The sequence below is a fragment of the Lathyrus oleraceus genome, chromosome 7, assembly GCF_024323335.1.
Source record: "Lathyrus oleraceus cultivar Zhongwan6 chromosome 7, CAAS_Psat_ZW6_1.0, whole genome shotgun sequence".
Taxonomy (NCBI): domain Eukaryota; kingdom Viridiplantae; phylum Streptophyta; class Magnoliopsida; order Fabales; family Fabaceae; genus Lathyrus; species Lathyrus oleraceus.
In genome coordinates this window covers 39,456,876-39,472,861 of record NC_066585.1, presented here as the reverse complement: position 1 = coordinate 39,472,861, position 15,986 = coordinate 39,456,876, and the positions used below count along the sequence as shown (strand labels likewise).

The 15,986-nt window shown below is 32.5% G+C and overlaps 2 long non-coding RNA genes across 2 annotated transcripts; both read left to right on the top strand.

The window, feature by feature from the left end:
* Positions 1-7,676: 7,676 nt before the first annotated feature.
* On the top strand, positions 7,677-9,223 carry LOC127106381 (uncharacterized). Its single transcript, XR_007795362.1, has 3 exons — positions 7,677-7,779; positions 8,226-8,351; positions 8,744-9,223. It is a non-coding gene; the product is annotated as an uncharacterized LOC127106381 (long non-coding RNA).
* A 3,891-nt stretch (positions 9,224-13,114) lies between these two features.
* Positions 13,115-15,265, top strand: LOC127106380 (uncharacterized). The gene is made up of 4 exons (XR_007795361.1): positions 13,115-13,626; positions 13,738-13,885; positions 14,453-14,635; positions 14,960-15,265. It is a non-coding gene; the product is annotated as an uncharacterized LOC127106380 (long non-coding RNA).
* The last annotated feature ends 721 nt before the right edge of the window (positions 15,266-15,986 follow it).

Genomic DNA, 15,986 nt, shown 5'->3' with positions numbered 1-15,986 from the left:
GCTTGCTTTCAACTTTAGCTGGCCACATCAATGAGTATGGGGGCCTTCTAGGAGCCTTGGATTACATGACTGCTTGAGCTTCAAAATAAACAAAGTTAGTGACATATTTTTGTGCTTTTGGTTAGTAAACAAAAATAAGAAAAACAATAATATACAAATCAAGCATTCTTGGTGGTCTCCAACCACTCACACAAGTCCCAACCCTAAGGTAAAGGAGCCAAGATGCTATGATCCTTGAGGCAAATGCAATGTGCAATGATATGATGCCATGAGGGATCTTAGGGTCAAAATTAGGGTCTTACACACACGGTATCATGAGGAGTAGGAGACTTACAATCTCACTTATGAAAGTGACTTACTTTTGGAACAAATTTAGTGTTATGTTAAGCAATCGTGATTGGACTTATGTAGAAGTTACAACTATCTGAAGCTGGTGAATAACAATATTTGTGTTAATACATGATAGAAAAATGATATGTAAAACATTCTCCTAAAGCTATGCCACACAAAAATAAAAAGAGAATTGATCAAGCACAAAGGCTAGGAGAGTGGTCCATTACATCAATCCATACTTCATAGTACTTCAGACAAACTTATGCATAAATCCAAAGTACCTTAAATGATTCATGATCAATTAAGAGGTTGATTTGAAATGATAAAATTTCATTAAGCACCAATCCACACATCATGAACAAGATGGACACAAACCATCTAATTGATCAAGAGAAAAAGAAAGAGATAAAGAAGGAGAGGACAAGAGATCAGAACCAAATTGGATCAAAGGTTTTTAAAATGAATCAAAAACATTTTTAAAATGATTTTTAAAAGGGAAATAAAAGATAAAATCCATAAAGTCCTTCAAAACACCAAATAAATGGCCAAGAAATTATAGAAGGTTGGAAATAAAATAAGAAGCATATAACAAAATTTTCAGAATTTTAAAATGAAAAAAAATATTTTAAACCCAATAAAAACAAAGGAGAAAGATAAAATTCAAGAAAAATAGAAAATCAAGAAAATAAAATGTTGAAAAGTAAATATCAGATGAAGAAAAATAAAAGAGAATTTTAGAAATTACTTTGGTGTTTTTTGGATGTAAAATGAATTTTCTATGAATTTTAAAAGAAAATGAAATTTAAAAGAAAAAAAGAAAAAGAAATAAAATCAGAAAAAAAAAACATGAAGCGTTGGGTGTGGCCTCATTAATTGACGTGGCAAATCCAACAATTGTAAGTCTGGGATGCACGGTGGAAATTAGCCAAAATAAAAAAAGGGATCTGATTAAAATTGGACCAATCAACACATTTCAAATGTCTAGCATGTCTCCAAATTCAAATGACCTGAGATAAACTCCGACCGTCTTCCTTGATGGTCCCTCACCGAAGGTTCTTCTTTTGGTAAATTCAGAACACGAGACCACCACCAATGTGATCGCCTCCTCATCACGAATTCAACCTGATGCTCCAAATTCATTTATCTAAACTGAGCATGGGGAATTTTAGATAAGTTTCAGAAGCTAACAAACCACGAAATATAAAATTAAATGATGAACACGATTAATCAATACCAAATAAGTTAGGGGAAAGCATCAGAGAGTAAAGGACTACAATATGGTAAGTTGTTTGAGTTTAAGTGATGCCCATAACTACCTTGTCCAAATGATGATCATAAGTTGATGAAGCTCTATATGGTTAGAGTGATTCAGGGGGTCTTGGAGCTTAGGAGTTGTTGCAAAAGCTCCAGAGAAGATCAAAGGTGCTAATGGAATCAAGAACTTTGACTGAAATAAGTTGGAATTCACAACACGATAGTTGAATTTTCTGGAAAAATTTCAGAGTGAAACAGGGATTTCAGGTCTTTCAAAAGCTTGGAAATGAATGAATTAGCTTCCTCAATAAATAGGGAATGTGTTTGGATCCAAATGCGTGTGGCATCAAGCTTAACTCATGCAAAAACAATTGATCAGAATGTGTGGAAAGTGTGACTTGCAATCCATACAAACTCAGGCAAATCATGGGTTTCAAGGGTCAATTGACTTCTGTAGACTTGATGAAACATGTTTAGGTCCAAAACATGTGGTAATTTGGATTGGAATCGAGATTAGTGAAGTTCTAATTTCAATGTGCTAAGAGAGGTTAAATTTGGATGCTTGAGCACAAAGTTGTGCCATGTTGATGTTGGCACAAAAAACGGGTCATGTAACTATGAAAAAATCAAAGTATCAAATGCCTGAAAATGACTTGTAATCTCTCAATGAATTCCATGGTCTTTCAAGCATATTTTGATCTTAATCATTTAAGAAAACTTATAGAGGGAATCACAAATGAGATTGTGCAAAAAGAATCATCCTCAAATGTTAAGAATTGAAGAGGTTATAAACCTTGAAAGTTGAGAAAAGGTCACTTGAAAATATGTCAATTTTCACTAAGTCCACGAATGACCTATAATGTCTCCAAACATTTGATGATACTCCAAGCATAATTGTCTCTTGTCATGTAAAATGAAGTTGTATAGGATATTGAGAAGAGTCATATGCAAAAAATAAGCATTCAAAAAATGTTGAGAGTTGAAGAAGTTGTGATCTTTGGAACTTTGACTTCAAATGTTGAGTTTTTGGTCAAACCTCTTGGAATAAACTTATGCACATGAACTTTTATTTCATTCCAATGTACATGTTAATAAACTCACAAAACTTTGATTTTTGAATAAGGCATGGAAATAAACTCTGAATAAGATGTCCTTGAATGTCTTGAAGTAGCTTGTTGAAGAAGGCATGAAAATAAACTCACAAACCTTTGATTTTTATTGAGAAGTAAGCCATAAGACTTTGAGATACTCTTGATCCAAATGAGATTGAAAAGTGCTTAAGGACCTTGGAGGTCATGTTTTGAGAAATAGCCACATGATAATCAATGGTTGAACACACTTTGCCGAGGAAACAAAGAAAAACCTAGCTGGAGAGCCATACTTGATGATCTTGATGAAAATCCCTAACTTGCACAATAAACTTAAAGGAAACAAGATATATTTTGGCTATTTTGATTAGTGGTTCGGTAAGCAATGAATCATATAAACACAAAGGTAAAAGACCAACAGAGAGGTGCTTCATGATCCCTATAAAAGGAAAACCCAAAGATAAGAGGGAGAAGACCACTGTGTGATCTTATTTGTATGCAAATATGCAAATGATATATGGGGTCTTCGAGTTAAAAATCAGGGTATGACAGTTACAAACAAGTGAGAAGGTTTTCACCTCTCAAATCCACAGCTTAGCAACCTATACCTCATACAGGATAAGTTCCATAAAAGTAATCTGGGGGTTCCATCAAGGGATTCACCAGAGTTTTATCAAGGGGTTTCACCAGATTTTTATCTAGGGGTTTCACCAGAGTATTATCAAGGGGTTTCCATCAGGGGGTTTCACCAAATTTTTATTAAGGGGTTCCATCAAAGGGTTTCACTAGAGCTTCATCAAGGGGTTCCATTAATATTGATCGGGGTATCACCAGAGTCCTACCAAGATTCCAAACGATTGGATGATCATAGGAATTGCAACGATTGGAGGATCGGTAGAGTCCTACCCGATTCTTGTAAAATGATCGGATGATCGAAGCAATCGTATGCAAGTTTCACGCGGATGGGCTAAAACTGATCAAAGGAGTTCTACAAGGGTTTTATCAAGCAACGACCAGAGGATCGACAGAGTCCTACCCAATTCTCGTAAAAATGATTAGATGATCGTGAATATCGTATGCAAGTTTCACCTGGATGTTGAAGTTAATCAACTTGGTTCTATCCGGGTTCTATTATGGGTCGGTACGGGTATTCGCAGAGCCTCAAGGGTTGATCAATTCGCGCTAATCCAAGAGTCTACTAACTTTGTGGTCAAAATATTTGCTCCCTCTCTATATTTATCCATATCCTCCATGAGAGGATGAAGACTCTTTGTCATCATTATCTCAGTTTGAAGTTGATTAGATAGGGGTAGCTGTCGTACCACAAAATTTGACCACCTTCTCCTAACCTTGGGTTTAGATCACTAACATATCCAGAGACTATAAAGTCATCTGACCAAATCCCAATGACCTAAAAAGTCAAAGGGGGGCCATTTTGAGTTTTTTAAAGTCCATGGTCCCATTTTGATTAACTACGGATTTAAGTAGATTATTATTATCAGGTGAGTTAGATTGGTTGTTGATTACTTAAATATTGTTTATATAATGGTTATTTAACATACTGTTAATTAGATTAATTAAATATTGATTAATATTAGGGATACAATTATTTTTTTTATAATTAAACTTAATAAAAATGTTGATTAATCTGTGTTATTAAATTAATTAGTTTATAATTGAATTCTAATTAAGTTATTTAGATTAGACTAATAGGTTAGTTTATAATATCTAATCTAATTGAATGTTAATGAAATTAATTGGGTGATTGATTAATTAAATTAATGTTTAATAATGAAAATGGGGTTGATTTGCTCCATTTGTTTGAAACCGGTCCATGCACATTCCAATTGTGTCAAACGAGTAACCCAAGTCCCCATGTTCTAATTGGGTCAGGTAAGACCCATGTCCATCATCTGAACCGGGTCAAACACATGACACGGGTTCATCCCCATCATCCCCAAAGTCCTCAAACCCTAATTCTACGCAATGGTGAATCAAAATGGATCAAAGCATCAAAGTCAATCAGATCTTTCTATTTTTGAATACAAATATATTTTAAATCAGAAATTACATTCGAATGCAAGTCAGATACATCACAGTAATCTATTATAATTCAAAACCCTAGTCAATTTTCTAAACTGAATCAACTTAATCAAAATTACAATAAGTCAAATCGGAATCAAATGAAAAACTCCATAAAATAAACAAATTTGAATTAAGACCTAAGACATAATATTAACCTATAAATACATAAAGAATTGAGATGAACAGGACCACAAAAAAAAAACCTAAGAAAAATACTTTAGTTGCTGCAAATTTCAATCCATCGCCAAAGCTTGAACTAGGATGAGATTAGGGGTTCACGCTAAAACCCTAATTCCTCTGAGCTTAGCCTCCATCGATTATCAGAGGTTCCTTGCAGAAAGGAAAATAAGAAGTTATAGAGAAGAATGAAAAGAACAGTAGAATCAAAGGAGACCGGGAATGGTTGTTTTACCTTTTTACCAGGGAACTTCTCTTCCTTGTTGGTTGGTCTCTGAACTTCCATAAAATCTAATTGCATCACTATTTTATTGCCAATTGGTGTTCTGGATTGTTATGACTGTTAATGTTGATTTTGGAGTAACTGAAAGGGATTAAGGTTAGAAAATTTCAAGGTTGATTTGGAAGGATTAAGGGTTTGATTGGGGTTTGGGAAAGGTAGGTCTTTAGATCGACCAAGGATTAAGGTTTGATTTGGGTAAGTTTGGTGTTTTTGGAAATTTAGGGTTAAGGTTCATGTTGTTAGGGTTAGGATTCATCAAGGAAGGGGGTTAGGGTTCCTCGCATGATAGGGTTCTTAGGGTTCTTGATGAAGCCAAATTAGAGTTCATGTTATTGAGTGTTAGGGTTCTTAGGTGTAGGGGTTTCTAGGTAAAATGTTCTTAGGCTTCTTGAGGAACCCAAGTTTCTGGGTTAACTTTGGATGAAGGTATGAAGATTCCGGTTGAGGCTCAACCAAAATCTGGTTAGGGACAATGGCTTAGGGGCGGTGGAATGAGGGAGTATGATGGCCGGGAATGGTGATCGAAGAACGACAAAGAGAATTAGAGAAACAATTTGAAAGAGAAATGAGGTAGAGAAATAAAGATAAGAGAGAAATGAGAGATATCTGAAGGGAGCTCGATTATATACTCCCTATGTGTTTCCTCGGATGTGCACCAAGTGGCGCATTGAAGGAGCCCAAATCAATTGATTGTTTCAATCAACAGACGATCTCATGTACCGATGCATACCGTGGTCTCTACTTTGACTATAAATTTTATCATTCCATTATGCATACCCAGGATAGTAAGCCAATCCAACACCCCTCATATGATCAAGTTGACTTCCTAGTCAACTGATCTAACGTCCAAAGAAGAGTCAACCTCTGACTCTCCCTTACAAGGAGAGTCAATCTTAATGAATGAGATAAAATTAACCTAACACACCTCAAATCATAAATCCCCTGCCCTAGTGCGTTCAGATATTTTTTCAAAAATCAATTACTTCTCCACCCCTAATTTGTGAGAACTTTTTAAAGGATAAAAATAAGAAAATAAACCAACATTTTCTACCAGAATTACAGAACTTTGATACTTCATTAACAGTGAGGTTACGTAGGTATAAAGTTGTAAGACTCAAGCGAGTACAATAATTAGAAAGAATTTTTAAGTCCCCTTTTATTTAATTAATGAATGTCTTTTATTCTTAAATAGTATTTTCTTTTGTAAATAAACATATAATTAAACAATTAGTAACTAATAGAGCAAACATCTTTAGAGACACACTAATCCTAGGCTTAACGGAGGATCCCATTTAGTACAATGGAAGTGAGGGGTGTCTAGTACCTTCCTCTCACTTAACTGACTCCTGAATCTAGTCTCTCACCCTTAATTTTTGGGATTTATCATTATTTGCATGTTCCTTAGGAACGAATAAAGGATGATGGCGACTCTTTCATTTTTCAGCCGCAACAGTTTGTAAAAAGGTCTTTTGAATTAACTTGATTTTAAGTCCACCATAGGTTTGATTCTTGTGAAATCAAGGAAGTCATGTGCTTCTTTGTTGTGTTAGAAGATTGTAGGATATGTCTTGGTGTAAGGTTTGTACAAAGATCTAACATATTGGAAAATTTCTCACAGAGTGTAAGGGGACTAGACGTACCATTGATTGGAAAGGGGAATTAGTATACATTATTGTGTAATTTTTTTCTGTATTTAAAATTCTGCATTTTACTACATATGTTCATTGAATTACTTTCGGAAGAATAAGAACATAAGAACCATCTTTTAAAAATGAGAAAAATACAAAGAATCTAATCTAGCCCCTCTCTTAAATTTCAAATCTATACTTACATCTTTCCACATGTGAGGCGGAGTACATGGCGGCCATTACATCTGTTTATCATGCAATCTAGTTATGAAACATGTTAAACAACGATTGCTGCAAAAGGATCCGACCAAGATATTTATGGACAACAAGTCAGCAATATCATTGACAAATAACGCCATCGTCTATGATTGAAGTTAGCACATTGACACACGTTATCAATGTGTCTCTAACAATGATGCGTAGTTGGAGTACGTGAAGAAACATGACCAAGCAACTGATATCTTTTCCTAGCCTCTTAAGCTTGAAGAATTTGTCAAGTTAAGTTGGAGTATCAAAATCAAGTTTTTTTTGGGGGGTGTTGAATATTTAAATTTATTTTGGGTTTGTTTGTTTTCGGCCTTAGGAATTTTAAACTCAAATTTGTGTATAATAGGTCCAACATCTAGAAGCTTATTCTAGAGAGATCCATGGAGTTCTCTAGAAGATAAGGATAAATTAGGATTTTAGAAAAATAATAGAAAAAAATTTAGAAAATGATTTATAGCCATTAGATTAAATTTGAGTGAAAAAATCCTAATCATTGATTTATGAATGCCACTAGTATAAGTAGAGGAGATTTACTTGAATTTGTTTCAAAGAAAAAATAAAAACACTCAATAATACAAGTAGCATTCCCTTTTTCAAAGTTTTCTATCCTCTTCCAAATACTTTACACTTTCTCAACCTACTCAAAACTTCCTTTCAACAATTGGTAAATTACTCAACACTCAATATAACACATTACCTTATCCCATTGTCCGTTTAACCGTAACATACTTTTTCATTGTTTCATGGCTTAACAATTTTAAAATCAAATATAACGTAATAAAACAAATCCAATTTTTAAATTTTTTTTATCTTTAATATAAAATTATTTTAGGATATTGAGATGTATTTATATTTTTGTTATTGGGACAAATATAAACAATAACCGGTTTCAATAAATAAACCCATTACCCAACCCTAGGTAGACAACCGTAGCTTTAAATTCCATGGCCTCCTGCTTATCTGATTTAATGGTTGCCATGAGTTTTATTTAAATACTGGTATGCATTTGCACTATTTCTTTAGATTTGATTCCACATCTACTAAATTTCACATAATTTAATTCATAGGTAATATTCTAATATCCACTAAATTTTGTTCTAAATTATGCAGCTTCATCCTTACAGTTGAAGATGAAGTTTATTTATTCGGCGAAAATTTCTATGGTGCAATCTGATTGGTCTCTTGTCAGAGTTTTATTTTTCTTTTCAACGACCGTGATATCCTTGATTAAATATGGTGAGTCATAGTTTTATCTTCGGTAATGGTTTTTGTTATCATTAAGATTTTCAAGTTTTTGTTATATGAATTGTTGTGGTGAAGTGTTTGTTAGGTTTTTCATTAGTTGTGTTTTATGAGATTTTATTAGGAATTATGATAACATTAAGGATGTATTTTTGTTATATGAGTTGTGTTTTATGAGATTTTATTAGGAACTTAGATAACATTAAGGATGTGTATTTTTAATAGCTATAAACGTTCATTTGTATGGATGTGTATTTTTAATAGCTATATATGTGGAGATTTCTAATCTATTATTTACTGTAGTCATTCTCATGTTTTATAGTTGTTCACTCAATCATCTGGTTGATATTAAAATTTTATATTCTAACTCAGATGCTTATCTGCAGTACGTAGTTGCAGTATCAACAATATTGTCAATCCGAAAGCAAGAAGCAAGAAAAAAGCATAGCTGAAATCTGCTGACAATAGTTGTTAGTTGACAATGCTGATGTTAGCTCTGCAGGCTTTGTCTGCAACTTTCCCCTGGACTTCCGTTGTGGCACTGGTGCAAGATTCACACTTATAGCTCAGCCGTTAGCGAAATTTGTTGAATGACAAAACCAATTAACTTTGTTGAATGACAAAACCAATTCTCTTAAAAATTATATTTATTAACAGCAGAAAATTAGATCAAATACAACAAGAGACTTGTATACAACAAGAGGATTGTAACGTAGAGGAAGATTATAGTTTTACAACAGGAGGAAACATAATATTTTGGTTGATAAGAACACAAATGAGGAATATTTTATTTATACAACAAGAGGAATATATAGATGAGAGGAAGATTATATTTATACAAAGAGGAAGACAATGTTTACTTAGATAGGGACACAAATGACATATACAATACGATGAAGTTTGCAATTCTATTTGCTTTGGCTAAGTATATTTGCTTTGCAATTATATGTTATTTTTAGTATCACAAATTGATGTTTTAGTAGAACCTTTATGTAGTAAGGATATAGCCAATATCTCATTAGGTTCAAAGAATATACATGTTCTAATTTTTCAAGTTTACAATCTATGCTGAATGTAAAGCAAGCATATGCATATTTCTCCTCTGATTTAAACAATTAGTGAAAACAACATCTCTTTATATTAAACTATGTGATTATATTTGAAAAGATAACAATTGTATATCTGGAAAGAGAAACTATCATAACAAAGTAAAAAGAAGTCAATTATTTGCTATCAAAGAGAGATTTCCTCATATCATCCACGTTGTCACTAGGCTTGGCATCCCTCTGCTTGAAAACAGTCTCAATCACTGAGACTTCTGTTGTCGTGGTGTCTGAACTGCAAAAATATTGTCCAATCATTTACTGTCATGCAGCAGCTATTACTTCACTAACGCGATTAACAGTCCCTACAACCAAAGGAACTTGAAGAAGTACAAAAAGTTAATCCAAATATTAGATGACACTTCAAACTTCAAGAAGAGTTTAGTTAATTTACAAAACCATCATCATATACTCTACCTAACTGAATCTAAATAATATACAACTCTTGGACTCAAATCCACATTTAAATGAACATTATTTCTACTGTTCATATGGTTTATAAGTTAATCAAATTACCTATCTTGCTATACCTGAAAGAAATGTTTTAACAAAATTGTCAATCAAGAAATTATTTACACTAGTTTTGTGATAATAACCTATAATTTAAGTGAATAATTTCAGAGGAACAAGCAATGCATACATTATTGTACATTATTGTTTGTCCGGCTTCTTTATTCAATGTTCGTGTTTAACATTAAAGTATGAGTTTAACGCTAAAGAAGAAAGAATTTGTGAAGTGCACAACTGAGTATGTAGTATATGTAAGAAGAAGAAATAGTGACTTGCTTATACTATGTCTCTATGTCGATTATCTGTTGATGACAGGAAGTTGAAAGAAGGAGATCGAAGACTTCAAACATGACTTAAGTGAGGAGTTTGAAATGTCTGATTTGGGTAATCTCTCATACTTCCTTGGTATTGAATTCTACAGGAGTAGTAAAGGCTTGATGATGCACCAAATAAGATATGTAAGAGAAATACGGAAGAGATTTGAGATGCAAGATTGCAACCCATCTTCGACTCCCGCTGAGTCTAGATTGCAACTATCGAAAGACACATATAAACATGGTGTCGATCCAACGCAGTACAGAAGACTCATTGAATCACTTTGATACTTTCGTCACACAAGGCTTGATCTAGCGTATAATGTAGGTATGGTGAGTAGATTCATGCAGAAACCAAAGGTATCACACCTAGCAGCGAAGAAGAGGATACTAAGGTATTTGAAAGGAACTCTCGTCTATGGAATTTTTTATCCTGCTGATGATGAAGAAAAAGAATGTAAGCTAGTGGGATGCACCGACTCAATTTGGTGTAGTGATGTTGAGGATAGAAAATCCATAGCTGACTATGTGTTTATGCTAGGTGGTGCACTAGTTGCTTGAAATTCAAGAAAGGAACGAGTAGTGACACTATTATCGTGTGAGGCTGAGTACATAGTTGTTTCTCTTTGTGTGTGTCATGCAACTTGGATGGTTAATTTGGTTGAAGAGCTTACAGGAAAGAATCATGGAGCAATAACCATAAAGATCGACAACAGTCTGCTATAAATCTGGAGAAGAACCCATTAACTTAGAACACTGCAGAACTGAGAATTAGATCGCATATATCATGACGAAAGGAGTGCAGGTCGAAGTGTTCAAGAAATTAAGGTCTATGATGAATGTAGATATCTTAGACACAATGAATTAGGTGGTGCTTTGAGAATGTAATTCACGATGTCGAAGCATGTTCCCGTCAAAACATCTAGTTGTCAAAACGTCGAGGAGTTAGCCTCGACATAGATTTTTACTTAGGCCCAACTTTACAGTGTTAGAAAATTTAGGTATTTGGGATTTTCTTAGGGAGAAAGTAAATCCAATCTATAAACATGAAGTAACCCCTATCATTTTAATATAACACCTACTTGCAGTTGTAAAGAATAAAAAATTCTCAGTTTGTGAGCAGAGAGAAACTCTGCAGAAATTTTATCTTCTTCTTACTTTTCTCGTAAACCCTAAATTTTATTTTCTTCCCAAATTTAATTTTTCTTTCTTCTTCCATTAAAGTTGTGTAGCGCAATCTTGCAATCAATATCGGTTGATTCACTCGACTGAAGAGTGAAGAATAAGAGGGAATCTGATCGATGTGATTGAATCATGTTCATCAAGATTGTAGTGGAATTCTCCATAAATTTTCCTGAATTTCCAACATTGAAAAACAAAGTGAACACTTTTAGATATGAAAGGACATAAGAATTTAATTAAATTTTATGATGCTTATGAAGACCATGATAATGGGATTTCACTCATTATCCTGTATCTTAGCTTTCAAAGTCATATCTTGATTCTATACATGAACATGTAATTTTGGATTTATTGCTTTCCCATTATTCTTGGCCAATATTCTTTTTGATGTTTATATTCAAAGTCTCTTATGTGTAAGCTCGGTAGAAAATGATGATTTTAATAAACTAATATAGTAATTGCAGGTTTGAAGGAATGTTGATTATTTTCAACTAAAATGAGCATTTGGCACACATATTGTGGAAACTGTGGTCCTATGAAGAATCAATTAATCTAACTTCTGAAATGGTGAGGTGTCTGTGCCAAGTAAATATCCGATACCTATGTATCAATTGTCATATCATTGCAAAACTTTTCTGAGTATTTTAAGGTTATTATATTTTAATTGTGCATCGAAGAGAAGATCAATTTTTCTGTATTGGAATTGATTTAAGAACAATTTCTTATTCTTATTTGTTCAAGGTTTGTATTTAATCACCAAGTGTGTTGTAACTTGTTTTGTAATAGAAAGTGGCGTGCTTTCTAAGTGTTGTAAATAGAAAGTTGTGTGATTTTCAGTTTATGTGAGAATCATCGTAGTGGTTAATGATTTAAAAAAATATTCTTTGAATTAACTTAATTTAAAGTCCACCATATGTTTGATTCTTGTGAAATCAAGGAAATAATGTGTTTCTTTGTTGTATTAGAAGATTGTAAGATATGTCTTGGTTTAAGATTTGTACAAAGATCTAACATTTTGAAAAATTTCTCACAGGGGGTGAGAGGACTAGACTAACCATTGATTGGAAAGGGGAACTAGTATACATTGTTGTGTTATTTATTTTTCTCTATTTAAAATTCTTCATTTTACTTCGTATGTTCATCGAATTATTTTATGGAAAAATATGAACATAAGAACCATCTTTTAAAAACGAGAAAAATAAAGAGAATTTAATTCACCCCCTCTCTCAAATTGCAAATTTATACTTACATCTTTCTACATGTAAGGTGGGGTATGTGGCGGCCTCTTAATCTTGAAGACTTTGTCAAGTTAAGATATTTACTTGGAGTATCAAAATCGAGTTTGTTTTGGGGGGTGTTGAATATTTAAATTGATTTTGGGTTTTTTAGTTTGGGCCTTACGAATTTTAAATTCAAATTTGTGTATAATAGATCCAACTTCTAGAAGTCTATTCTAGAGAGATCCATTGGGTTCTCTAGAAGATAAGGATAAATTAGGATTTTTGTAAAATATTAGAGAAAATTCTAGAGAATGATTTATATCCATTAGATTAAGTTTGAGTGAAAAAATCGTAATCGTTGATTAATGAATGCCACTAGTATAAATAGATGAGATTTACTTGAATTTGTTTCAAGGAAAAAATAAAAACACTCAATAATACAAGTAGCATTCCCTTTTCCAAACTTTCCCTTCCTCTTCCAAATACTTTACATTTTCTCCGCTACCCAAAACTTCCTTTAATTACTTAACACTCACTATGATCTTTATTTATTTTTAAGTCGCATCTCTTATTATTTATTTTTGTTGAAATTAAAAAAAAACAAATAAAATTACCTTATCCCATTGTCCGTTTAACCGTAGCATACTTTTTCATTGTTTCAAGGCTTAACAATTTTAAAATCCAATATAATGTAATAAAACAAATCCAATTTTTAAAGATTTTTTATCTTCAATATAAAATTATTTTAGGATATTGAGATGTATTTATATTTTTTTTATTGGGACAAAGATAAACAATAACCGAGTTAAATGAATAAACCCATTACCAAATCCTAGGTAGACAAGCCTTGCTTTAAATTCTACAACCTACTACTTATCCTTTTTCAAATATACCAACTCAACCATATTAAATGGTTACCATGTGTTTGATTTAAATACTGGTATTTATTTGCACTATTTTTATAGATCTGATTCCGCTTCTACTAAATTTTTCTAAATTTCATTCATGGTAATATTCTAATATCTACTAAATCTTGTTTTAAATTATGCAGCTTCATCCTAACAGTTGAAGATGAACTTTATTCATTCGGCAAAAATTTCTACGCTGCAATCTGATTGGTCTTTTGCCAGAGTTATATTTTTCTTTTCGACCACCGTGATTTCCTTGATTAAATATGGCGAGTCATAGTTTTATCTTCGGTATTGGTTCTCGTTATCATTAAGATTTTAAAGTTTGTGTTATATGAATTGTTGTGGTGAAGTGTTTGTTAGTTGTTTCTTTGGTTGTGTTAACATGAACGGATACAATGTGATTTTGTTAGGAACTGTGATAACATTAAGGATGTCGTGTTAGAATTTGGGTTGGGAAACCTGATTTAATACCATCACTGAATTTGGGTTGAGTCTGACTCAATCTTATAAAATCAACTTATTAGGTGAGGACTGTCCACCATATATAAATATATTCCCATACCATATTTTATCCAATCTGAGACTGTACATACCAAAAAATCATTAAAATGAAAAGTGATTGTAGCCACAAATTATTAATAGGAAGAGATAAGTACCCTACGTGCTTCGTTAAATGTCTAACTGTATCATACTTGTTCTACATTTTAGTGCTTTCTTTCAATTTAATCTTTGCATGTTCCTCTTCCTTCTTGCACAGAACCACATTCATGTGCATGTGTTTGATACCTTGACAGTAGTGATGTCTTACTATCACATTTCTAATGCATGTTGAATTTTTTTAATCGGAAATTGTAGTTCCCAAGGCACTAATACTTAAAGAATCTGATCTTCACGGCTGGAAAAGCAAGATCTGTATCAGACAATCTGCATAAATGGATTTAGTCTCTCTCTGTTAGTTTTACATACTTAAAATCTGGTTGCACTTCAGATGTGTGCTAAGCGGACAAACATTCCAGTGTATCGTAGACCTGGTTATGAGTAAGCAAATACCGTAAACTTTAAAAACTTGGATTTTGATGAGTATAAGTGAATACAAAGTATATTTTCTGAAATACAGTATTTTACAATCTTCACTTCCATTCTTGCCCTTTTGATATATGCATCCATTTATTTATTTTTCTTTTGGAATTTGCATTCAAAGGATCTTACTTTGAGCCAAAGCTACATATATTGGTGACAGATGCCTCTCAAGAAGGGATATTTGATTGAAATTTCTAATCTATTAGTCTCATTCTTTATAGTTTTTAACTTCATTTTTCTTAATGAATTTATACATAACATGTATTTATGATTTATGTGCAGTTGATATTCAAAATGTAATGGACGCATCTGCATGTGTTGATCATTCATGTCTTCCATCACATTGCAAATGAATTCACGTGTGATAGGAATAGAGATGATTTACACAGCTAGAGGAAGACAACATTTGTTTGATATAGAGTAAGAGGAAGACAATATTTGTGTGATAGGAACAAAGATGATATAGACAACACGAAGAAGACAATACTTTGTTTGATAAGAACACAAATGATACATACAGAAATAGGAAGATAACATTTGTTTGATAGAAACACACATTATATATACAACTATAAGTTCGCATTTTCAGATCATGTTGAATTTTTAAAATTAAGGAACAAGTTATTAAATGTAAGGATTTATTGTCACCACCAATTTGGTTAAATATATTTGCGTTGAAATTATATCTTATTTTTATTATCACTTATTGATATGTTTTAGTAGCACTTTTTACATCATAAGGTCATCTCCAATTTTTAGTAAAGTACCATGGTTACATTTTACAACCTATAGTATTTTATCTACCAACAACATGTGTAATTCTCTCCCTTAAATATGAGAGATCTATTATATTATCCCTTCGGATCAACCTTACCAATATTATAACTTTTAAAGATCCATGACATGATCAAAAGACCAACCTACAATTAGGTCGAATATAGGTGTAGAATGATCTAAAATGGGGGTTTAATAGACTTTCCTTAATTTAAATTATTTTCAAAAGGTTTTCCAAAGTCATAGTTTTAAAATATGTGGGAGCAGAAGTATTAAAGCCTCTAACAAAAGAAATTAATCAATTGATTAGATGTACAGATGAGTTCAACATTGATAAAATGATAATAAATCAAACAATCAACAATATAATAATGAATCTAACTTCATCCGAATAAGATATTTAAATAGAGTTTGATTAATTAAAGAAACAATATACAATTATAGATTTCTAGAAATAGTTACTAAAAGTAATGTTTAGCCGACAAGATCTAAAATAAACATAAACTTAAACATTAAATTACTATGAACAATAAAC